We start from the raw sequence: 24,052 nt of genomic DNA on the forward strand, positions 1-24,052 counted from the left end.
AAAAACACAAAATCCTACCAGGTGATTTTTGTTTAGTTTCTAGTGCAAATATATTATTTCACTTGAAATAAGACATTTTTCCTTTATTAGAAGTGAAATAATCTGCCAGTGAAAGTAGAACTTTTTCATCAATATTAAGGAATTATTTATTATATTGATATTTAAATTACCAAATTTGCTCTGTAATATTTTGTGTCTTTGCAGTGTAAGTCCTTAAAATAAGTAAGTAGAATTTATTTGTGTTTTGCAGGACTGCAGGATTTAACTAAAGTTAAATTATCTACACAGTCTGGGATTATAATCTGACAGCTGATTGCGGGTCAGTAATCTGGTCAGTTGTAGATGTTTTAAATATCACATTTTGGGGATTTTTAAAGCTTCTTTGCTTTCGGTCTTGTAACAAACAGTAACTCTGAGCTGGAAGGAAGAATATTTGAGGCATCTCGGTTTTGAAGGTCTGAAGGGCGATAAACACAAAGCCAGACCGGAACGTTTTCTCTCGCTCCTTCAGATGTGATTTCTCATCATGTTTTAATTCAACCAGCTGTTTTAATTTCCCTTAAAGTTCCTGTCACATTTTCCTTCCCTCTGCTCTTTGAACAGCTCGTGTCTCCGTCTCCTTTTAAAAGCCCCTCTTCTCTCTACTCAGGGGAATTTTTCTTCCCATCAGCCCAGGATCTGAAAAAACTCCTGCTTTTAAATATTTGACAGTGTGTGTCTTCCTCTCAGGTAATTTGGATTTGACTATTTCATCCGTCTCATTTTACTTTTCTGTTTTCCCCCGTCTGTCTTGTTACTTTGTCCTCTTTTGTCTCGTTTCTTTTCATCCTGCGTCGTACTTCTCGGCTCCGTCTCGATCTAAAGACGCTTTTCTGCTGCTGCTTTGATGTTTCTCACCCAGCTGCCTGTGTGTAAAGTATTTTTAGTGTTTCTTCTTTGCATTAATTAGCTTCCTGCATGCGGTTCGCTCCTCTGCAGGACTTCTTGAGGATGGATAAATATTATTTCCCTGTATTTGAATCTTTCTGCTGAAAACTGGATGATAAAAGTTTCCAGTCTGGTGTTTTGGTTTTGAACTAAACCTTTTTTGAGACAGTTTTGTTTCAGAAACTTCATCTTTCATTTTATTTGTTGTTTTGTTTATTTATTTTGGATATTTAAAATGCCTTCCAGTTCCAGTCTGAAATGTTGATTAGAATTTAAAGTTTATTAAAGTGCATCTACACTATATTACTTTAAAAATGGTCTTAAAAACAACAATATTAATGTTTATTGCAATACAATTTATCGTCCAGCAACATTTGTTATCATGACAGACCTGAGTTTTCATTTTTAAATGAAGAATTAAAACAATAAGAAGTGCAAAATATGAGATAATGCAGGATGTGAAGTTTTTCAAAAAGCACAAAGTTACTGGCATTAATGCAGGAAGTCGTGTAAATGATCTGCTCAGACGAACATTAACAATTCATCCGTTTCCCAGAGGGAAGCTCAGTTTGATGTGTGAAAGCGAGCAGATAAATGTGTAATAACCTGAAGAGGTGTTTGGCCGACTGCACTGGGAAAACGAGCCTGGATGCTGAGGTCCAACTGGACCCGGCGCTGTTTGCCTTTTCCTTATTCGCCTGTGGAAACCGTCATGTTCAGCTTCATCCTGATGGGAACGTTTGGTTTCCTAGCAGCTGCACCAGGTGCTGGACAGGTTAACTGTTTTATTTGAGCCACGTTGACCTGGACAGGTTTGTATTGAGGTATGAAACCAATAACTGATGTGATTTTCCTTTTGGGTTGTTTTGGAAATTAAAACTATGTTCCACTTATACCTGCAGTAACTTTTACAAAAAGTATATATTTTTACATATTTGTTGAAACCGTCTCTATGTTGTGAGAGTGTAGAATGAGACACATGATGTAAAAAAACCCAAAGCCGTCGGCCTTCTCCTCTCCCAGTGATAACTTGAAACAACCAATCAGAGCCAGGAGGCGGGTCTTAGCGCTGCCAATCACCTCTCTTTGTGACTACATGAATGCTGAGGCTAGTTAGAGAAGCTAACTAGTTTTCATTTAATTGTTTCTCTGCCATTAAAACACTGAGCAGTCCATGTATGGACTTGATTGACAGCGCTAAGCCCCGCCTCCTGGCTCTGATCTCTTCAGCAGCAGCCCTGGAGGTGGAGGAGATCGATTGTTTTCACAGATTATCTGTCTCATGGCAAACTGTCACAACATAGTGACAGTTTGAGCAAATATGTAAAAACATATATTTTAATAATATTGAATAAACTCTGCAGCTTTTTTAATATTTTAGATCAGGATGAGAAGCTGGAGGCTCCTGACCTACTTTCTGATACATTTGGCAACAGGATCCTCCTGGGTCTGCACACAATATGATGATCTGAATTATAGCAAAACTTGAATTAATAACATCAGACTGTATTAGGAAAAGAAAAAGTATTTTTTGTAGTGCAAAAATTAACTTAAACAGGAGAAAATTTCTGTAACAAGAACAAGTTGCACAGAGGAAAATGTAAAGCACATTTCTGTGGTTTGCTCAACTTATTTCATAGTAACAATGTAACGTTTAAGGATAAAAACTTTAATCGATAACGACATTAAAACTGGTAGAAATGCCATATTTCTTATCACAGGTCAGAAAACTGTCCAAAAAAACCATAACGACAAATTAAAATAAATTGAATTGGCCTAAAATGTCGGCATTCAGGCTCTCCGAATATTTATATTGGACCAACCATCAAACAAATCAGAGCAAAATATGAGCTTAAAATGTCCAATTATGACGCAAAATGAGCCAAAATGATCAAATAAATCTCTCATTTCCAAGGAAAAAGAGGAAAAAAGAAACCTTTTCCTCACCTGTGAATCCTCCATCCTGATGTACTTCCCTCTCTCTGTAAGACACATTTAAAAGATTGGAGCATCCTTCATGATGGTGGAGGGAGATTGGTTTTCCTGACACAGCCAGAAGATGGAGGGGCGAGGAAGGCAGGAAGCATAAATTAGCAGGATGGAAAGCATCATTAGGATTCATGCTCTGTGGACCACAGATGTCTGTATCACTTTTCATGACAATTCATCCTCTGGTTGTTATTTCAGTCTGCACCAAAGTGGTACGACTACCAACTGACATCCACTTTCCCAGAGAGAGAATCCAATGCAGGCTTTGTTTTTAGCAGCTACGGTTAGCTTAGCTTAGCTGCATTTCTGTACAGTATATATGTTCCACGCTACGGTTAGCTTAGCTGCATTTCTGAACAGTATATATGTTACACTCTACGGTTAGCTTAGCTTAGCTGCATTTCTGTACAGTATATATGTTCCACGCTACGGTTAGCTTAGCTTAGCTGCATTTCTGTACAGTATATATGTTACACGCTACGGTTAGCTTAGCTTAGCTGCATTTCTGTACAGTATATATGTTCTACGCTACGGTTAGCTTAGCTTAGCTGCATTTCTGTACAGTATATATGATACACGCTACGGTTAGCTTAGCTATCAGTTCCTCCAATACACACTCAATATATAGTTTGTTAATTTTATGAATATGTACAAAAATACTTCCAGCATGAAGCATAATGTCAAAGCTTTAGTTTTATATATTTAAGGAAGTATAAACGTATCGATATTCTCTCTCCTTATAATCTAAAATACATGTAACAATGAAACCTGCACTTTATAGTTAACCCATCAATTTAATGTCTAACTTTATTTAGTGGTTGAACAATCATTATCTCGTTAAAATAAAGAAAAACAGTAATAAACTGATAATACATTATATGGTATGCAGCAATAATCACATATTGGTTTAATAATTTTAACAGTTTTATGTCTAAACATTATCTAAGTTCAATATTCAAATTATTCCTCAGTTTGACTTCACTTGTTTGCATATTTGAAAACTTTGATTCACCCTTAACTCATAAATTTGTCGTGAGCAGTTTTTGAATTTTTTTCCATTAATTAAGTTACAATATTATTGAAAAGTCCATTTATTTCAAGAACTTTATTTATTTAATTTTGGCTGAAATGGCTCTCCATAGTCGTATTACAGCGATGGTAGATTAATTAAACCAGTGCAAATTTCCAGCAAAGAAATCTCAGAAATTTTATTAGAAAAAAACAAATTTCTGAGTTTGAAATGTCCAAAATGTGTTTAAAATAACAGCAAAAATTTCAGATTAATCTCAGAAATTTCCTAGAAAATTATTGAAAAAGTTTAAATATTTTGAAAGTTTTTTGAAAGTGGTCTTAGAAATGTCTATGTTTGAAAATTTGCTAGAAAAAGCTCAGAAATTTCGACAAAAAAAATCTTCCGACTTTTGAAACTCAAAAATTTCCAAATTTTTTCTCAAAAATTTCTGAGATGAATTTTAAAATTTCTGACTTTTCTGGTGGAAATGTTCTCTGTTTTTCGTCCGTCTACATCGGCCTCATATGCTGTCGTACTCCACCACTAAGGGAAACACATTATGTAGGTCAGGATGAATGAAAAGCGATTATAAAACTTTTCTCTCAGGAGCTCCAGGAAAATCTTCCTTTTCTTAGAAACTTTGAAAGTTCCCTGTAATATTTACTTTTTTAAAAAATGGGGCGTGAGGAGCGTCTCTCCTTTGTGGTCAGCTGACGTGTGGCGTTTAAACGTGGGTCCAAAATGGCTGCTGATTGTGATCGGCGTTATTGGCTGCAGTAGAAAAGAGGCCAGGTGTCATGAAACAAAGAAGTCAAACTCTTTTCATCTGGGATGTTTTCACCGCTGAAGGAACTGATGAAATCCTCATAAATTTAGTGGAAGGAACTTCCTTAATCATCGAAAACGGGACAGATAACGAAGCTAACTAACGCCAGCATTCAACGAACTGGTTGATCATTTTCTCAGTCACGGTGAATTTGCTGCATGTAGATAAAACTGAGGAAGTAATGATGATTCTGAGCTCAAAATATGAAACTTATATCCGTCTTTAAACGACAAATGTTGATTTCTCTGTAGTTACACTCCTCTGTTTTCTGAAGAAAATATTTCTGCTGCACAGATTTGTCAGGAAGTCGTGAGAGGAAACGTTTTCATTTGGATGACAGAGATGAGGGTTAGTGAAAAACCTGCAGTAACAGATGATAAACGTTAAATCCTGATTTTCCTTCTATTATAATCCGTCAGATCAAAATGTCTTCAGCGATCAAAGCCAATGGATTTATGATTTTCTTTGTGTTATATGAAGTGTTGTAAACTCGATGAAGTGAATTTATTTGACGGTTTTCTGCAGGAATTGAGTTTAATTCCTTGAGTCCAGTCATCATTCATGGGGTCTGAAAGGTTGTTGGGTAAATTTTGATATTTTGGATCGTTTTCCCTTGAGGCTTGCCGTAGTGAGTGATGTCATCATTTGACTGTTTGCTCTCTCCATCACTTTGTGACTTTGTTTTCATGCTCTGCCCCATAAATTACGAGTTTCAGGAAAGCTTTTTAATAAGCAGTTACTTTCCTGATTGGAACATTGTTCTCATATTTGTGTTCCTCAGAAAGCAAATACTTCAGCGGTGCAGTAATTTGGCTTCGTCGCAGATCGCTCTGATCGCATAAGTGACTTAATGTGGTCTTAAATTGTGCCTGAAGATAAATCGGCCCCAGGAAGAAGTGAACGTTTCTCTAATCTGTAAATGTTGTTACTTCGCTGTCACCATCCCCCCGTTTTAATCACTGGGTGCTTCATTAGTGTTGGAGCTTTTTTCTGACCGTTTCCAGTAGTTACCCCCTGACCTGAGCCGTAACGTCTGATGTGTCCCGTTGAACAACCTTTGGATGTTCTGCAACACACAGTTCTCACAGGTCTGAACAGGAAGTGACCCGCGCCATCTTGGTAGGCAAACGCAGCGCAATGACTAGATGAACCAACAAAAAGAATATGTGGACACTCTTAACCGATGTGCGAGAGAAAGATAAATGAACAACATGGCTGCTGATATATGAGATACATAATATAAGACGGAGAATGGAGACATGTCAGACTAGCTGCCTCCAGGCTCAGACTGTGATGTAGTTCATGACCCAGTGAGCAGGTGGAGCGTTTTCACCATGGAGGAGCTTCAAACCATCAGGGTTCGGACAGATTTGTACAAACTCTGTGTGAGTAACAAGGTGGTGACTGGCAGAGTGAGAACATGTAGCAACAAACACGTAGGCTACATGTCCGTCTTAGCTAGCAGGTAAAAGCTACTTCAGCTAAGCTAATTTTGCTAGCTGAGCAGGAAGTACTGCAGTAGCATTACACAGGTGGGTCGAGTACTCAAGTAGTTCTAAACAGTGTGAAACAGGAGTTTCCTCTGCAGCTGCGTCCAGACTTCAGAATAACTGATTATTTTAACGTTAACGACTCGCATGAATAATCAAACTATCTCCGATTTATTCATCGCTTCAGAGTCTTTGTTCGTTATCGACAGATGGAGGTCGGATTCGTTTTATGGTTTTTAATGAGGACAGATTTCATTGCAGATTTTAGCTTTTCATAGAGATTAGCTTGACCTTTGACCCCTAATGCACAGCCTGTTTGGATCTAAAAACACTTTTCCTGATTCTCCTGTTCATGTTGCAGTTTAAAAATGTCCGATTATAACTTGGTAGCATGAAATGCACCTTCTTGTAAAGATCTAGAGTGGAATTTATTGACATTAACAAACGACTTTGTGTTGCATTTATCACAGCAATGGAACAAATTAAAATAAATGTAATTATTGACAAGACGGGAATATTTAATATCAGCAGATCCTTCTCACTTCCACATGCAACACAAGTTCACAGGAAGAGATCGACTCATTTCACGTTAGATGATTTAAATTGTTAGTTTTTTCTGTCGTCGTCTCCATTTTGCCCTGATTAGAATCTTAAAAGTCGTTTATTTTAATTTCAGTGTTTAATGGTGGTAAGATTTAATTTAAAATGTTTATTGTTGAGAAGATAAAAATAAAAACAAATAAAAAAAATCATTATTAAAAAATTCCAGACCTTCCAAACCTTCCAGACATTCAAGACCTTCCAAACCTTCCAAACCTTCCAAACCTTCCAGATCTTCCAGGTCTTCCAAACCTTCCAGATCTTCCAAACCTTCCAAACCTTCCAAACCTTCCAAACCTTCCAGATCTTCCAGGTCTTCCAAACCTTCCAGATCTTCCAAACCTTCCAAACCTTCCAAACCTTCCAGACCTTCCAGATCTTCCAAACCTTCCAGATCTTCCAAACCTTCCAAACCTTCCAGACCTTCCAGACCTTCCAAACCTTCCAGACCTTCCAAACCTTCCAGACCTTCCAGATCTTCCAAACCTTCCAAACCTTCCAGACCTTCCAAACCTTCCAGACCTTCCAGATCTTCCAAACCTTCCAGATCTTCCAAACCTTCCAGACCTTCCAAACCTTCCAAACCTTCCAGATCTTCCAAACCTTCCAAACCTTCCAGATCTTCCAAACCTTCCAGACCTTCCAAACCTTCCAGACCTTCCAAACCTTCCAAACCTTCCAGACCTTCCAAACCTTCCAGACCTTCCAGACCTTCCAGACCTTCCAAACCTTCCAGACCTTCCAGACCTTTCAAACCTTCCAAACCTTCCAGACCTTCCAGACCTTCCAGACCTTCCAAACCTTCCAGACCTTCCAAACCTTCCAGACCTTCCAGACCTTTCAAACCTTCCAAACCTTCCAGACCTTCCAAACCTTCCAGACCTTCCAGACCTTCCAAACCTTCCAGACCTTCCAGACCTTTCAAACCTTCCAAACCTTCCAGACCTTCCAGACCTTTCAAACCTTCCAAACCTTCCAGACCTTCCAGACCTTCCAGACCTTCCAGACCTTTCAAACCTTCCAAACCTTCCAGACCTTCCAGACCTTCCAAACCTTCCAAACCTTCCAGATCTCTCAAACATGGAGAAGCAGCATTCAGCTTCTATGGACCATAAATCTGGAACAAACTTCCAGAAAACTGAAAAACAGCTGAAACACTGAGCTCCTCTGACTCCAGAATAAAATCCCACCCGATTTCATTTGATTTGAAACATAATTAATGAAACTGTGATCAATGACAAAATGTTTCAACACTGCAAAAATACGAAATCTTACCAAGTCAGTTTGATCCAGTTTCTAGTTGATTAGTGCACCTGACATGAGACAAAACTAACTTCTAACTTTATATAAGAGATTGTTTCAAGTCAGTAATTCCATAAAATTGATGAAGTTCCTGTTCCCTTGGCAGGTTGTTTCATTTATAACGTGAAATGTTTTGTTATAAATGAAATAATCTGACAATAAAACCTTTTTACTGTATTGACTTGAAACAAGCTCCTACATCCTGCTGAAAAGTTATTTGTAAGTTAGTTTTATCTTATTTCAGGTGACTAAACTAGACCTGGTCAGATTTTGTGTTTTTGCAGTGCATTGTTAGCTGTGATCTCCGACTTTGTATTTGGTGTTTTCATGATGTAAAGCACTTTGAACCGTCTCGTTGCTGCACAAATAAAGTTGACAAACTTTCGCCTCAGTCCTTAAAAGGCAGGCAGTGACTTTTTATGAAGTACGTGAGTCTTAGGAGAATCCGCCCCCTCAATCCTGATGTCCTGTTGAGCATTTTGAGCTTTCTATCCGTCGGTAAGCTGCATCTCTGCAGCTGATCTTTGTCGCAGCACCAGCTGTGCTGCTGGAAGGCCTTTGAAAGCCCAACCAGAGAAGTTTGTGTCAAATAGAGGGCACACCAGGCCCTCTGAGAGCTGGTTTCCACTTTAACACGGCAGCTGTTGGGGTGGCATCATGTGTGGCTGAAGTATTGGTTCTGACTTGTTACCAACAGATGTTCATAAGGAAAATAAACGACAGGAGGGAAGGGTTGACATTTTTGGAGGCAGTCAGCTGAGGCAGGAATAAACTCAGGCATTAGCTTCATAAAGACAGGAATATTAGGAGCAGCCAGTTAAAATGGCAGCCAGTAAACGCGCTCAGACAGAGGGTTGAAACCCGAGGCCTTTACGTCTTATTGCTTGTTAGCGCTGCCACGTGTTTGTGTTTGCAGATGCTCGTGCAGCCAGATATGTTTGTAAAAATGAGGACATTTTTAAATCTGGGCTGAAAAATATGCGTCATCTGCCTTAATGACTGAAGGATTTAGCATCTTATATTAGCATTTTTAGCTGTAAACTTTAGAACTTTAGCTTAAATCTGAGATGTTCAGATATTCGTCGCAGGTCCAGGAGGTTGATTTCATGACAAACTCAGGTTCCCTGAATTTATTCACACAAAAGAGGAAATCAGGTGGTTAATGTCAGTCCAGCAGCTTTTGCCCCGAAATAAAAAAGAATAAAGAACGCTAAATGAAACACAAAGCAATAGCTTCCAGTGAGCAGTTAGCATCAGTTAGCATCAGTTAGCATCAGTTAGCATCAGTTAGCATCAGTTAGCAGCAGTTAGCAGCAGTTAGCATCAGTTAGCAGCAGTTAGCATCAGTTAGCAGCAGTTAGCATCAGTTAGCAGCAGTTAGCAGCAGTTAGCATCAGTTAGCAGCAGTTAGCAGCAGTTAGCATCAGTTAGCAGCAGTTAGCAGTAGTTAGCAGCAGTTAGCATCAGTTAGCAGCAGTTAGCAGCAGTTAGCATCAGTTAGCAGCAGTTAGCAGCAGTTAGCATCAGTTAGCAGTAGTTAGCAGCAGTTAGCATCAGTTAGCAGCAGTTAGCATCAGTTAGCATCAGTTAGCAGCAGTTAGCAGTAAATTAGACGTAGCTAAAAGGCACAATAGTGATATTGTTCAAATTTACCTACAAATATACAAAAAATATGTAACTTTCCTCCAGAAGGGCTAAAAATGACATGCTGGCCAGAAAAATAGAATATTTTTAATTAAAACTCTTACTGAGATATTATTTTATTTACACAACAATGCAATAGTTTAATAAGCAAATAAATGAGTCAGATTTTTATTCTGAAGCGATGCGTAAACCATCATGGAGCCTAAACGTTTTGAATACAACCCAAGAATTGCATTCAACTAACAGTAACACTGAAAAATACTTTTACTCAAGTAAAAGTAAAAAGTTGCCGTTCAAAAAATTGTTTGATCGATTCAGGTGTCGAGTCACATAAATGATTAAAGTGGAAATTTTGGCATTTTAAGGACCAGAATAAAAATAATTACAAAATAACAAAATCAGGCAAAATAAAAATGTTTCCAAATCAGTTTCTTTAAATAAAAAACTTCAGAAACTTGAACAAAACTGCAGGTGTTTTTGATTAAAACTACATTTAATTCAGTACATTTTTACTGAAAAAATGTACATTTAGGAGTATTTTTACCAAGCTGTACTTTGTACTTCTACCTGATTAATTTTATTCTGAAGTATCTCTTCTCTTACTTCAGTAAAATTTCTGGATTTTCTACCCAATGGATGAAAATCAAACATGTTTTAACCTGAAATCCACCAGACAGACTCAAACCTGCAGCTTTAGTTAAAGTCTCACAAGTTTTTTATTGATCTGGAAACATATAATGTTTTTGGGTTCTCTGCTCTCTGGGCGTTTTTATGTAGTGCTATTAGCTGTGCAGTGATTTTCTCTGGGCGTTTTTATGTAGTGCTATTAGCTGTGCAGTGATTTTCATTTCACTTCACGGGTCTCACTATGTGTGGAAGCAGAAACATGCTGGATGTGAAAAAGAACAAGAGGTATGAATCGTTTGTGACACTCTGCATGTGGTCACACAGTATACTCTTAACTTGATTGTTGAAATTATATTCTGAAAATAACAGACTTCAGCTCAGTATGTGGCGCTGAAGCAAAAATAAAATCTGTAATGTTCCTCAGCAGCTGCTGAGCAGTCAGGCAGTTTGTCTTTTCACTAAACCTCCAACATGGATGAGTGAACCAAATGTAAGTAGAGTGTAAATTAGCTGTTTAAGAATAAAAAAACACATGTAACAAGCAAAATGGAGGAAAAAACAGAGGCGGGTTTTAAAGCACCTATAAAGATGAAATGGGAACGATGAGGAGGGAGAGAGACGGGCAGAACGACGCTCAGGAGGGAAGGAAACACTGAACACTACTGGATGAAGTTGAAGTGTGTGTGTGTGTGTGTGTGTGTGTGTGTGTGTGTGTGTGTGTGTGTGTGTGTGTGTGTGTGTGTGTGTATAAAACACAAGCAACTGCATGTTTCCCAGATCCAGTCTGCTGTTGTCAAACCCTGCTGGGGCTGCAGGGAGAGAAACAGGAGATAGCAGCTGTAGCTGTGACTGTGAGTGTGTGTGTGTGTGTGTGTGTGTGTGTGTGTGTGTGTGTGTGTGTGTGTGTGTGTGACTGCCTTTTCTTTTCTACCCATATCTCTTCATCCACTTTGAGAACTTTGGTTTGACTTTTTTCAAATTGGGAAGTTTACATTGTATTTGGTGCGACTGGGTTCTAAACTATATGTGACAAACCTTTGGATGTTTTGCAACACACAGTTCTCACAGGTCTGAACCGGAAGTGACCCGCGCCATCTTGGTAGGCAAACGCAGCGCAATGAATAGATGAACCATGGCTTTGAGGCCCAACAAAAAGAATATGTGGACACTCTTAACCGATGTGCGAGAGAAAGATAAATGAACAACATGGCTGCTGATATATGAGATACATAATATAAGACGGAGAATGGAGACATGTCAGACTAGCTGCCTCCAGGCTCAGACTGTGATGTAGTTCATGACCCAGTGAGCAGGTGGAGCGTTTTCACCATGGAGGAGCTTCAAACCTTCAGGGTTCGGACAGATTTGTACAAACTCTGTGTGAGTAACAAGGTGGTGACTGGCAGAGTGAGAACATGTAGCAACAAACCCTTAGGCTACATGTCCGTCTTAGCTAGCAGGTAAAAGCTACTTCAGCTAAGCTAATTTTGCTAGCTCAGCAGGAAGTACTGCAGTAGCATTACACAGGTGGGTCGAGTACTCAAGTAGTTCTAACATACTTATATTGTTTAAATTAGACATGCGAGAGCTAGTTCTAAGCCTGTGGCTTGTTTATGGCTCCCAGTTACAAAGTTTACGGAAGTGTGTTGTCACATGGTAGCTACGTATAGGTTGCCTGAGTTTTGCCCAATTCCTCCTGACAGAACTGTACCTGGTTTAGGTTTGTATGCCGTCTTGCTTCACACACGTTTAACTCCGCCCACCGACGGTCAGGGTTTTATGATGGCATCTTCAACAAAGCTCTTGTCTTTTCTAGCTGCCATTGTGCAGCGGGAAAACCAGCTGAGGGTTGCTAGGTAACGGGCTGAGCTCTGTTGGGGTTGCTAGCTAACGGGCTGAGCTCTGTTGGGGTTGCTAGGTAACGGGCTGAGCTCTGTTGGGGTTGCTAGGTAACGGGCTGAGCTCTGTTGGGGTTGCTAGGTAACGGATTTGGCTTTGCTGGGGTTATATTTTCCAGAAACCAAAATAAGCATATATTTATTGCCATTAACTTATACATTTTTTAAAAGTCTTGGGCTGTTTTTGCTTGTGCAGTAGAGACTCAAACTGAAGAACAAAACGTGCAGAATGTGAGTTTTGCATAACAGGTTACCTTAAATCGGGAAGGGAAGGTCGACCACCTGCGACGTGACTTCAGGTTTTAATGCATTCATTGTCTTCTGTCATCCTCCCTCCATGCGTTTGTGTTGTTTCCAGTTCCCTCCTCCTGATGCATCACGTTGATTTATCCTTTTCCTTTTCTTCTGCTCAGCTTCCTCCAGTTCCCAGATCCTTCTGGCCTCTACGTAATTTGAACCTCCTTCTGACTTTCTGCTTTCATCTTCCGCAGAGACAGAAAAGGCTGAGGAGAGGAAGGAAGTGAGGACAGAAAATGAAGCTTTTTAAGCTATAAAATAATGACAGGCAGAAATTTGTTCTTTTCCCGCTGTTATTAAGAACAAAACATTTATTAAGTGTGTATTAGTAGCTCCTGTTAGTCCTTCCCTCTCTCTGCCCACCGTGACTTAAAATATTCAGAGCGTCTCCGCTGCTATAATCCCTTTAATCCTGCAGTTTTAATTCATCTGCTCTGTTTGTTTTTTTGAGCTCTCACTTCTGGTTGAATACTTCTGCAGGAGACGTCAGCGCAGACTCAGCAGGATCGTATGGAAGAATCTACATCCAGAAATCTGTTTCTGAGTGCAGCTTGTTGAGATGAATGTTCACCTCAGGAACTGAGGTGCTGCTTTTTCGCTCCATTATCATCGTTTTTCTTACGGTTAGTTATGACTTTCCTGAAATGATTTCAACACTGAAACCACGAGAACGTAAAATGACGCCTGTTCTGGACTCAAAATCTGTTGAAAAAAGACTTTTAAATATGTTTTTTTCTTCATTGCATGTAGATTTACTCAAAAACAAAACCTGCCGTCTCACTAAGTCTGTTACTGTAATCCTCTTTAAGGTTTTTAGGCCAATGGGTTATAAATCAAACGTCACAAAACCTTCCTTAAAGTCGGACTTGAAAGAAGTAACAGATATGTGTTTGATGGATCCTGGTTATTTCATTCAGCTTCTGTTAAACAATAAGAGTTTCTAAAAACATCGTCACCGTCCTAAAATAAAGCCCCAAGTTTGTTTTTTTTGCTAAAAGTGATTTTGGTGAAAACAAATTTTCTCTTCTTTCTTCATAAAATATGTTTTAGGCCAGAAAAGAGAGAGAGAGACTTGTGCAGAACATAAATGATCAAATACAAACACAAATATCTTTATATAAATGAAATTTAATTTCCCACTTTCTACCGTAAAGATCATATTTCACACAGGAGTGACGGCTTTATAATGTCTGTTTCAGACAGCGATTAATTAACTGGGCTGCCACCTTAAAGTCATGAAAATTGATCCAGTATCTGATCCACAAGTCATAATAACAAGCAGAAAACAATAAATCCACGTTCTGCCTCGCTGTAGAAATGTAGTTATGCCTCCATTAATTAGCTGAGAACGCGCCGCCTCGTTATGCCAGATGCTCCTGTCTTGACAAAGTACTCGATATTTCCTGACCCTTTCCTTCGCAGAGTGAAACATGCCCCCCGTGCGTTTCAGATTTACGGCCGCTCCGATGCTTTGGGGTCACGTGGTGAAGCCCTGCAGCTGTGATAAATGGCCGACTTTCAGCGTCCTGGAGTTTGGCAAAAGGCAAGAAGAAATCCCGGCTGGGAAAGGAAGGACGCTCCGGAGAGGAGCTTCATTGGTTTCACCTGGGAGAACCGAAAGGTAAAACCTGGTTTGTACTTCAGGAAACGCTTGGATGCCACAAAGAAAAGGTAAAGAATGAAACCTTTAATGCATCAGATTGGAAAAAGGACACGATTGAGCTCAAACTCAACATAGGAAAACAGAAAAGCAAGGAAGGAGTTAAAGAAAGATCCAGCCAGGGCTTGTAAAAGTTTTGGAATTTGAACTTTTCCATATTGTCTCACATTAAACCACAAACATAAATATACCTCATTAGAATTCAATGTGAAAAAGCAACACAACGTGGGATACGATTGTGAAAAGAAAGAAAAGTAAAAACATTTTAGTGCGGTGTGCAAAATTATCCAGCCCCCCTGAGTCAACACTTTGTGTTTGCTGTTTTCCAGCTGCTAGTCTTTAGGGTTCGATCATCTAGTGACTGAAGTTTTTGCTTCTTTGCCAAACATCTCAAGCTCAATCAGATTCAATGCAAAGCATTTGTGGACAGCAGATTCTCTATCGAGTCTGGACTTTGACTAGACCATTCTAACAGTTGAATGTGTTATATTTTACCCCATCGCAGCCCTGGCTCTGTGCTTCGGGTCGTCGTCCTGCTGGAAGCCTCTGACCTTTAGGTTTTCTTCTAATATTGCTCCTTTTCTGGCTCCACCCGCCTCCATGTCACCTGCTGGAGAGAAGCGCCGCATGGGAACAATATCAGAAGTGAAATGATGTGGAAAAATATCTTTATCATCAATATTAAAGAATACTGACGTAAAACAAGCTCCTGTTTGTTGCTGAAAAGTTACTTGTGAGTTAGTTTAGTTTGATTTCAAGAGTAAAAGATTCGCAGTAGAAACTAGATCAAAGATATTTGGTTTGTTTTTTTGTATAATTTTCTTTCTTCTTCACAATTTACTTTGTGTTTCCACATTAAATTTCAATGGAACACATTTGATTTTGTTGCTATAATGTGGCAAAATACGGAAAAGTTTAAGGGGTGTGAATACTTTTGCACGTCACTGGATGTCAGACCAGGTGTTGGCTCACCTGTCCCTTTTCTGGTGGAAACTCGCTTTACTCCTGTTTGCTTCTTTTTTTTCTCCCATGTTTGAAAAAGGAAATCCCAGAATTGGTTTTCTGAAGTGACATTTCCACTGCAGCTCTGACATGAGATTAAGTTAATCTGTGTCACAGAGAGGCTGCTCCAGTGGTGACAGAGCCGTTTTGGTGTAAACAGCATTACTAGTCGCTGCTCAGCCCTTCATGGCTGTGAGACCTTTTATTTCGGGGAGCATCGCTGTGGGATCACCTGCCACAGGTGATTATGTAAAAACTTCCACAGCTGTGAGCGGATGGAGTTCAGCCACTTGAACAGCAAAGCAGCAACAAAACCTCCACAGATCCATCCATCCATTTTCTGACACCCTTGTCCCTCAGTGGGGTCAGGAGGTGCTGCTGCCTCTCCAGCTAACGTACCGGGTGAGAGGCGGGGTCACCTGGACAGGTCGTCAGTCTGTCGCAGGGCAACACAGAGACAGACAACCAGGCACACACACACTCACACCTAGGGGCAATTTGGAGAGGCCAATTAACCTGACAGTCATGTTTCTGGACTGTGGGAGGAAACCGGAGTACCTGGAGAAAACCCACCATGCACAGGGAGAACATGGAGACTCCATGCAGAAAGACTGGGAATCGAACCCAGAACCTTCTTGCTGCAAGGCAACAGCTCTACCCACTGCGCCACTGTGCAGCCCACCTCCACAGATTTATTAATATAAATATTTACAGCAGCTGTAAAACATTTTCCAAGCCTTTTCTGTTATTATTCATTATTATTCATTGATGTTAAGAGCAATTTAATGATGCATCTCATATTTTAATGTGATAGTTTATTGTTGGCTGTTCAAATCATTTTAAATCAGGAAATCTGTTTTTGTTTCACATTTTCAAAACCTACACTGTAAAAACACAAAATCTTACCAAGTGTTTTTGGTCTAGTTTCTAGTGCAAATGTGTTAGTTGACTTGCATAAGATAAAACTGACTTATAAGTAACTTTTCAACAAGAAATATGAGTTTTTTTTAAGTCAATAATGACTTAATGTTGAGGAAATAGAAATATTTCCATTAGCAGATCATTTCACTTATAACAAAACATTTTTCTATCAGTGATAAAAACTATTTAATCAATATTAAGGAATAATTGACTTAAGTCAGGCTCGTATACGTTGCTGAAGAGTTACCTCTAAATCAGTTTTATCTTATTACAAGTTTACAAAGATATTAGGACTAGAACTAGAGAAAAATTAACTTTGTGTTTTTACAGTGTATCAGAAATTCTTGCTTGCTGTATGTTTAAACCAGTCCTAATCAAAGGTGTAACTTTAAAAAATCACAGTCAGACAGGACAATGAATCAGAATCGACAGACACATGATCAATATATAATCAATCAATCAAATTTTATTTGTATAGCACATTTCAGCAGCAAGGCATTTCAAAGTGCTTTACATAATTAAAATAAAAACAGCATGTGACAGATTTAATAATATAATACGTATGATGATTATACATTCAATGATTTCATTGAACTCTGAATCCAGAACCGCACAGCATTCTGGGAAATGTAGGCAGGGAAACTCTGTAAGCGCTCAGCTAGCTAAGCTAGGTTGGTTCAACTAACTAACTGATTCGCTCTTTGGTTGCCTAGCAACAGCCTGCTGGGGAGGAAGCAGTTTCAAGCTCCGCCCAACTTCGGTTGCCTAGCAACAGCAACTTGAGGTTTCACCCCTGTGCCTTTATAAGTGATTAAAAAAAACTAATCAATAATTATCGATATCGACTGGTATCGCTTATATCATGATACGTTTTCCAGCTATTTAGTTTCAAACCTTTTATGCCGAGTCGGTTTTGTTTTTGAAGAATCTTCCTAGATTTTAAACGTACATTAAGAAATATCAAACTGAGTTTCACTTTATTTTGGTAAATTATTAAACATTACACACAGGAGACAAACAAACAAAACAAAACACTGATTTACAAATTCATAATTTAGCAAAGAAAGGAACAGGCTGAAGCTAAAGCGTGTGATTAATGCGTAAAACCAACTTCCTGTCTGTGAAATGCGATGAGCAGCAGCATCTTCCTGTTAACGTGTTCATTCCTAACCTGAAGTTGCCTCATTCTTTAGCCGTGCTCCCAGGCTGCGGCCTACTTTGATGTCCCTACGTTAAATATTGAATGTACATCCATATTTCACTGGCTGATCCCCGCTGCCAGACTGAGAGGGGCAGGATAACAAACATTGCCAGTGAATTTCACTTCTCTAATTGCTCGGAGTTAATCTCCATTTCCCTGCACAGAGCCTTGACCTCGAGTAATGGAGCTGCCACGATCCCACGGTAAATATAAATGGGGGCAAGGTGGGAAAAATGATGTTCACTGGAAAATATTTTAGCTAGTTTGTATCGCGTTTAAAAGCCCCGTCAGGAGAAAGATGCCTTTCTGTTAGACAGAAACACAGAAACTTTAATTTAAAAAAACAGCTACAGCAAAGAATAAAGCTTTAAACGCCACGAAGTGAAACGGACGTCTCACTAATGCTACGTATTAGCATTTTAGATTTGGCTCCAGATGAGCGAGTGATTTCATTTATGCAGCACATCTTCAGCAACGAGGCAATTCAGAGTGCTTTACATGAATTACAAGGAAATAAAACAATGACCGTGTTCTTCTCAAGCAGTTAAGTTTGCAGCTTTCCATAAGCGCTGCCCTGTTTTTACATATTGCTTCAATATTTACGCTTAATGTTCTTTCCTCATGCTGATTTATGAAGCGCACCAGTCCCTCCTGCAGCAACAGAACATAACGCTAATGGTTTCAGTGGTTTTCTTCCACCTTTAATCTCTGAATGTTATTATGGTGAAAAACTTTTGTTTTTCCAACAATCCCAGCAACAAATGAAAGGTGGTTAAACACAGAGACTGTAATCCAACATGGTGGCTGGACAAGATGGGAGCATATTTACTGAATTCATTCTTAATTCTTAGAGGCATTTTAATGTTACTTTATGCAAACTTCTCTAAAAACATTATTCTGATATTAAATAGAAATAATCTGAAGTAAAGTAAGGAATTAAATTAATAATTCACATTTTGCACATTTTTGTACTTTCATGTGAGTCGCTACTGCTAAAAAAACAACATTCAGTCGTTTTTTGAAGATAAATTCATGTTTTTTAGTGTCTGAATGTCAAATCAGCAGGGACTGCCCCGTTACCTAGCAACCACAGCTGAGCTCCACCATCTGTGGTCGGCTGGTTTTCCTGCTGTACAATGGCTGCTGGAAAAGACAAGTTGCTTTCTGGTTGGTTGAACAGGAGGCTCCACTTCTGCTTTTCAAAGATGTACAGTTGTGTATTTGCACATCTGTTTGCAGCTATTTTCATGTGTGATTGTAGTATTGAGTTGGGGGCGTGGCCAGCTACAGATTGTTTGGATTTAAAGTGACAGAGACCCTAAAACTGAGCAGACTGAAATCTCATCATCCAAGAGCGATTTTGTGTAAGAAATGTAACGAACTTGTTCTGTATAGACCGTAGAGTGAAACAGAATCATTTTTTTATTTCTTTCCACTTTCCAAATAAGGCGGAGAATTCTATATTAAAAGATGTAAAACCCTCAGGAGACGACTGCGGATATTTGTCTCATTTCATTTCACGCCAGGAGCAAAGCTTTTTATTTAAACACCTCAGAGAGCCAGTGATGTTTAATGCATCAGAAAAAATACATAATGAGCTGTGTGACACATTCAGATGCCTATCAGGAAATAAGTACGACACTGGTAGACGTTTTTCTACACTAGTGACCCATAAAAATCACAAAACCATCTGAAATTCAAGACCTGCTTTATCATTACAGGGACATTTAGGTTTAGGACTTGAGTTAAAAACGACCCTGTTCTGGATTATTACCATAATACAAAGTAATTTTTCTTCAAAGCGCGTCAACTTTGCTGTTTCAATTTGCTTTAAAGTTTTAATTTTTTAAGTACAGTTCCTTCCTTTCTGGAGTGGCAGCATTTGACTGCGGTTTCTCTGGGATCTCATCATCTTTATTCATCTGAAAGCTTTAATGATTTAAAAATGATGATGAATAATATTCCTTTGAATAATAATATCTATGCTGCTTCGCTCTAGTTTAAAAAAAGATGAGGAAAGGCTTAATGTACTGTCCGGTAAAATCATGTTTGAGCTTATTAGATTAATTACTGACACGTCTAGGATGAGCTCCGCCTGACAGACGAAGGAGTTTGAATATTCAGCTTTTTGCTGGTACAGAAATATCCTCATGGTGGCTCCATGTTTGACTCACGAGCGATGAAGGGGACATTTGAGTGAATTTTGCTTTTGGAGGTCTGTGTCGCTCAGTCGCAGGTTGGTACTGAAGCACCAGGAAGGATGACTGTAAATCTGATTTTAGAAGCTGAATGGAAATCAGATGCTGGTCCTCACTTTCTCCAGAACTGAGAATATCATAAATCTGACATCATAAAATAACAGCATCTCATGATCTACAATTAGAATGTCATTTTGTAGCACTACACTGTAAAAACTCAAAAGTGTTTTTGGTTTATTTTCTAGTGCAAATCTCATAGTGCACTTTAAATAAAGTAAAAGTTATTTACAATCTTCAGCAAGATGTGAGCTTGTTTTGAGTCAATTTGTTTTAAATGTACTGGTGCTACTTTCAAACTGTTTTTATTCATAACGTGAAAAATGTCTTGCTACAAACTGCCAGCGGAGAACTTTTTCATCAAAATGTAAGAATATTTCACTAACAATAAGCTAATGGGTCACACATTACGGGCACCGATAAGAGGAACCGTTCATCGGTTCCACCCCTCCTCCATGGTTCCTCTTTGTTACCTGATTCTTCCCGTTTTCAGATGATCGGCTCATGTAAAGCTTTGTGGCTGAACTCCTGCCAGGCTCCTGCAGGCTGCGGCCCGCAGTGATTTCCAGCTCTATCAGAGTTGTGCACAGCTTTCAGTAAACAGAGGTGGATGCAGGCATGAGCGGCCGGTCCAAAAGTTCCTATGGTGCCATGCAGGAGCCTCCTCCCAACAACATGAAGGACGAGGGAGACATTCTGCACTACAACAGAAAAAATGAAGAGATTCTGACTTTCAAGAAGAAAGAAGTTATATTTTTATTACCTCGAGGCTGAACCTCTGATCAGTTTTTTCTGGTACCCACCCTGAAGCCAGAATTTTGTTTTCTGACAGATTTCTCTGTCTAACATCCTTCACTGTGATTTCATCATCTTGAGACAACCTTTGTTTGATCTCTGGGGATGAGAAAGTATAAAAAAAGAAGCTTAGAACAGAAGCAGAATAATAATTCAAGAGATTTTAAAGATACTTTCAACTTAATGAGCCTCCAGAGAACACAGGAAATTGACATTTAAGGTTCTAAGTTAGTTAATCTTACATCGATCCTGCTTTTTGTAATGAACATCTGTGTAAAACTGTGCTATTGTGACCTTTTTCTACCGAAAGAGTCATTAGCTGTTGAGGAATGGACGTCACCAGATCCCTGAAGGAGTGTTGTGGTATTGGGCTTCAGGTGAGCCTCCATATTGGTCCACAGATCCCTGATTGTATTAAAATGTGAGGAATGTTTGATCAATTCAACGCTGAAAAACCATTACAGACCCAGTTTTCTGTTTTAAACCACAGCTGTCAATGAATATTATTTCCAGGAAAAGTTGCACCTGGTATAAGTCTTGGTAGATTTTATGTGTTAAATTAAAATTCACCTTGATGACACAAGTTTTCTTAGCAGTGAAACATCCTCTGCTAGCTTATCTCTGGTCATGATGTGTATCTGCATACAAAACTGAGGATAAAGACCCGTTCAACATGTTAGCGCATGTGTTGTGCTAACATGTGTTGTGCTAACGTGTATTGCTAACATGTGTTACACTAATGTGTTGTGCTAACATGTGTTGTGCTAACATGTTGTGCTAACATGTGTTGCGCTAACACTTGTTGTGCTAACATGTGTTGTGCTAACATGTTGTGCTAACGTGTATTGCTAACATGTGTTACACTAATGTGTTGTGCTAACATGTGTTGTGCTAACATGTGTTAGGCTAACATGTGTTGTGCTAACATGTGTTAGGCTAACTTGTGTTGTGCTAACAGGTGTTAGACTAACATGTGTTGTGCTAACATGTGTTGTGCTATCAGGTGTTAGGCTAACATGTGTTGTGCTATCAGGTGTTAGGCTAACATGTGTTGTGCTAACACGTGTTGCGCTAACACATTAAGAAGACGATTCTTTTCTTCTCAGTTGAACCGTTATCTAAATGAAACCTGGAGACGAAGCTGCAAAGGGAAAAATAACGCAGAAAAACCGTTAAAGAAAAACTCAGAACCACTTTTTCTTTCCCTCTCTATGACTTGTTGCCATAGCAACTGACAACAACGCCGCTACATTAATCAATCAATCAAATTTTATTTGTATAGCACATTTCAGTAGCAAGGCATTTCAAGGTGCTTTACAAAGCAGCATGTGACATTGAATAAACAGTAAGAAAGAGAAAGCGATTTTGGAAAAAGAAAAAAAAAAGATTAAAAAAAAAAAAGATAAAAACATACTTTTGTTACGGAATTTAAGCGCCTGTTGTCGCCGGACTCCGCCGTCCGTTTAACAAGGGTATTGTCATGATTGAATGAATTATGTTTATGTCCACCAGGTGGCGAGCATGAGTTCATGAGAATGTATAAATGTAAGGAACTTGACAATAGAAGTAGAGAGTCTTAATGAGTTGATGCTGATACACCTGTGAGCATGTTGGTGAGCAGACCTTGAAGAAAGATGCTTTAATAAAAGCATCTGGACATAACACTTGGTACTTCGTCTGTCTTTATCAAGCACGAATATAACATGGTGTCAGGAGTAAACTAAGAAGCCGACTATGGAGCTGAAACCACCGGAGAGCTTGAAGCTGACGGGAAACGTGGATGAGAACTGGCGTGCTTTCAAACAACGCTTTCAACTGTATGTCGCCGCGATGGGATTGGAGACAAAGCCGGAGCCAAGAAAGGTAGCGATGTTGCTGACCATAGCGGGAGCGCAGGCTTTGGAAGTCTACAACACATTTGTGTTTGATGAAGCGGAAGACAAAGAAAAGTTGGATGTTGTACTGAGTAAATTTGACGCTCACTGTTCACCCAAGAAGAATGAATGTTATGAGAGATACGTGTTTCGTTCTCGGATGCAGACCCAGCATGAACATTTCGATAACTTTCTGACAGACTTGAAAGTAAAAGCTCAGTCGTGCAATTTTGGCCTGCTGAAGGACTCGATGGTCAGAGATCAGATCGTCTTTGGAGTGCGTGATGGGAAGCTCAGAGAGAGACTGCTGAGAGAAGTGGATCTGACCCTGGAAACAGCTGTAAAGATGTGCCGGGCAAGCGAACTGTCTCTACAGCAAGTGAGGACATTTTCTGAACTTTCTTCAGGAACTACTTCACAGTACAGTGACGGAACAGTGGCAGTGGGAGCGGTGTCCTGCCAGAAGAAACGCCATGCTCAGACGAGACAGCTGCAAGAGGAAGTCATTATCAACTGTAAGCGCTGCGGGTCACGGCATAAAGTGAGACAATGTCCTGCTTATGGTAAGCAGTGTTTGAATTGCCGTGGAAAGAATCATTTCGCAAAGCAATGCTTTATGAAGAGAAAAGAAGAAAAGAGGAATCGTGTAAACTTAGTAGATGAAACTGACTTAAGTGACACATTCTTTATTGGTGTTGTGAACTGTGAAAATGAGTCAGAAAAAGTGCAGTATGTGGACAGAGATGATAAATGGACAATTCCTTTGTTGATAAATGGAATTACAATCAAGTTCAGATTGGACACAGGTGCTAAGGCTAATCTCATAAGCATGTCTGATATAAAAGAAATGCAAGTTAAACCTCACATAAAAGAAGTAAAATCGGGCCTAAGAGACTATAATGGACAATTAATTGAGTGCATTGGCACATGTGAGCTTAATGTGACAGTTAAAGGAACAAAACATCTTGTGTTCTTCTCAGTTGTAAGGGAGGATCGTGAGTCACTTTTAGGTGATAAATCCTGTGAAGAACTTGGACTGGTGAAAAGAGTTTATCACATAAACACTAAAGTGACTGAACCTAATAACTCTGTTGATGCCATGATTCAAGAATATGAGGATGTTTTTCAAGGATTAGGTGCTGTACCCTACACATACAAGATTCAGCTGAGAGAGAATGCTCAGCCTGTAGTTCATGCTGCACGTCGTATTCCAGTACCTTTACGAGAGGGGTTGAAAAAAGTTGGAGAGAATGACCAGGTTGAGAGTCATTCAGAAAGTGGAAGAGCCCACTGATTGGGTTAATTCCATTGTGGTTACCAAGAAAAAGAATGGAGAATTAAGAGTGTGTATGGATCCAAAAGATCTGAATGAGAACATCAGGAGAGAATATTATCAAATACCTACTCGAGAGGAAATAATCAGTGAAATTGCGGGAGCAAGTTATTTCACCAAGCTAGATGCAGCACAAGGGTTTTGGCAAGTGAAGTTGGATGAAAGCAGTACCAAGTATTGTACATTTAACACACCTTTTGGAAGATACTGTTTTCTAAGACTTCCTTTTGGAATAAAATCTGCACCAGAAATATTCCATAGAGCGATGGAGCGGATCATTGAAGGACTGGAAGGAGTGAGAGTCTACATTGATGACATCATCATCTGGGGATCAACAGCTCAAGAACACAATGACAGATTGAGACGCGTCATGGAGCGCATACGGGAAAATGGACTGAA

At 39.3% G+C, this 24,052-nt stretch overlaps 2 long non-coding RNA genes across 4 annotated transcripts in view; one reads left to right on the plus strand and one right to left on the minus strand.

Moving 5' to 3' along the window:
• The window catches only part of LOC145554811 (uncharacterized), a 337,275-nt gene that overhangs the window by 194,492 nt on the left and 118,731 nt on the right, over nt 1-24,052 (plus strand). The gene's annotated exons all lie outside the window — the stretch shown is intronic.
• LOC103475324 (uncharacterized) lies at nt 12,602-21,213 on the minus strand. Of its 3 annotated transcripts, none has more exons than XR_535318.2 (5): nt 21,017-21,213; nt 20,455-20,545; nt 20,125-20,352; nt 14,768-14,879; nt 12,602-12,818 (listed from the first exon to the last, which is right to left on the minus strand). It is a non-coding gene; the product is annotated as an uncharacterized LOC103475324 (long non-coding RNA). The 3 variants fall into 3 exon arrangements; XR_014090968.1 differs by lacking the exon at nt 12,602-12,818 and adding an exon at nt 13,723-14,217; XR_535317.2 differs by lacking the exon at nt 12,602-12,818 and having other exon boundaries at nt 14,828-14,882.

This window comes from Poecilia reticulata, chromosome 14 (assembly GCF_904066995.2).
Source record: "Poecilia reticulata chromosome 14, P_reticulata-male-v2, whole genome shotgun sequence".
NCBI lineage: Eukaryota > Metazoa > Chordata > Actinopteri > Cyprinodontiformes > Poeciliidae > Poecilia > Poecilia reticulata.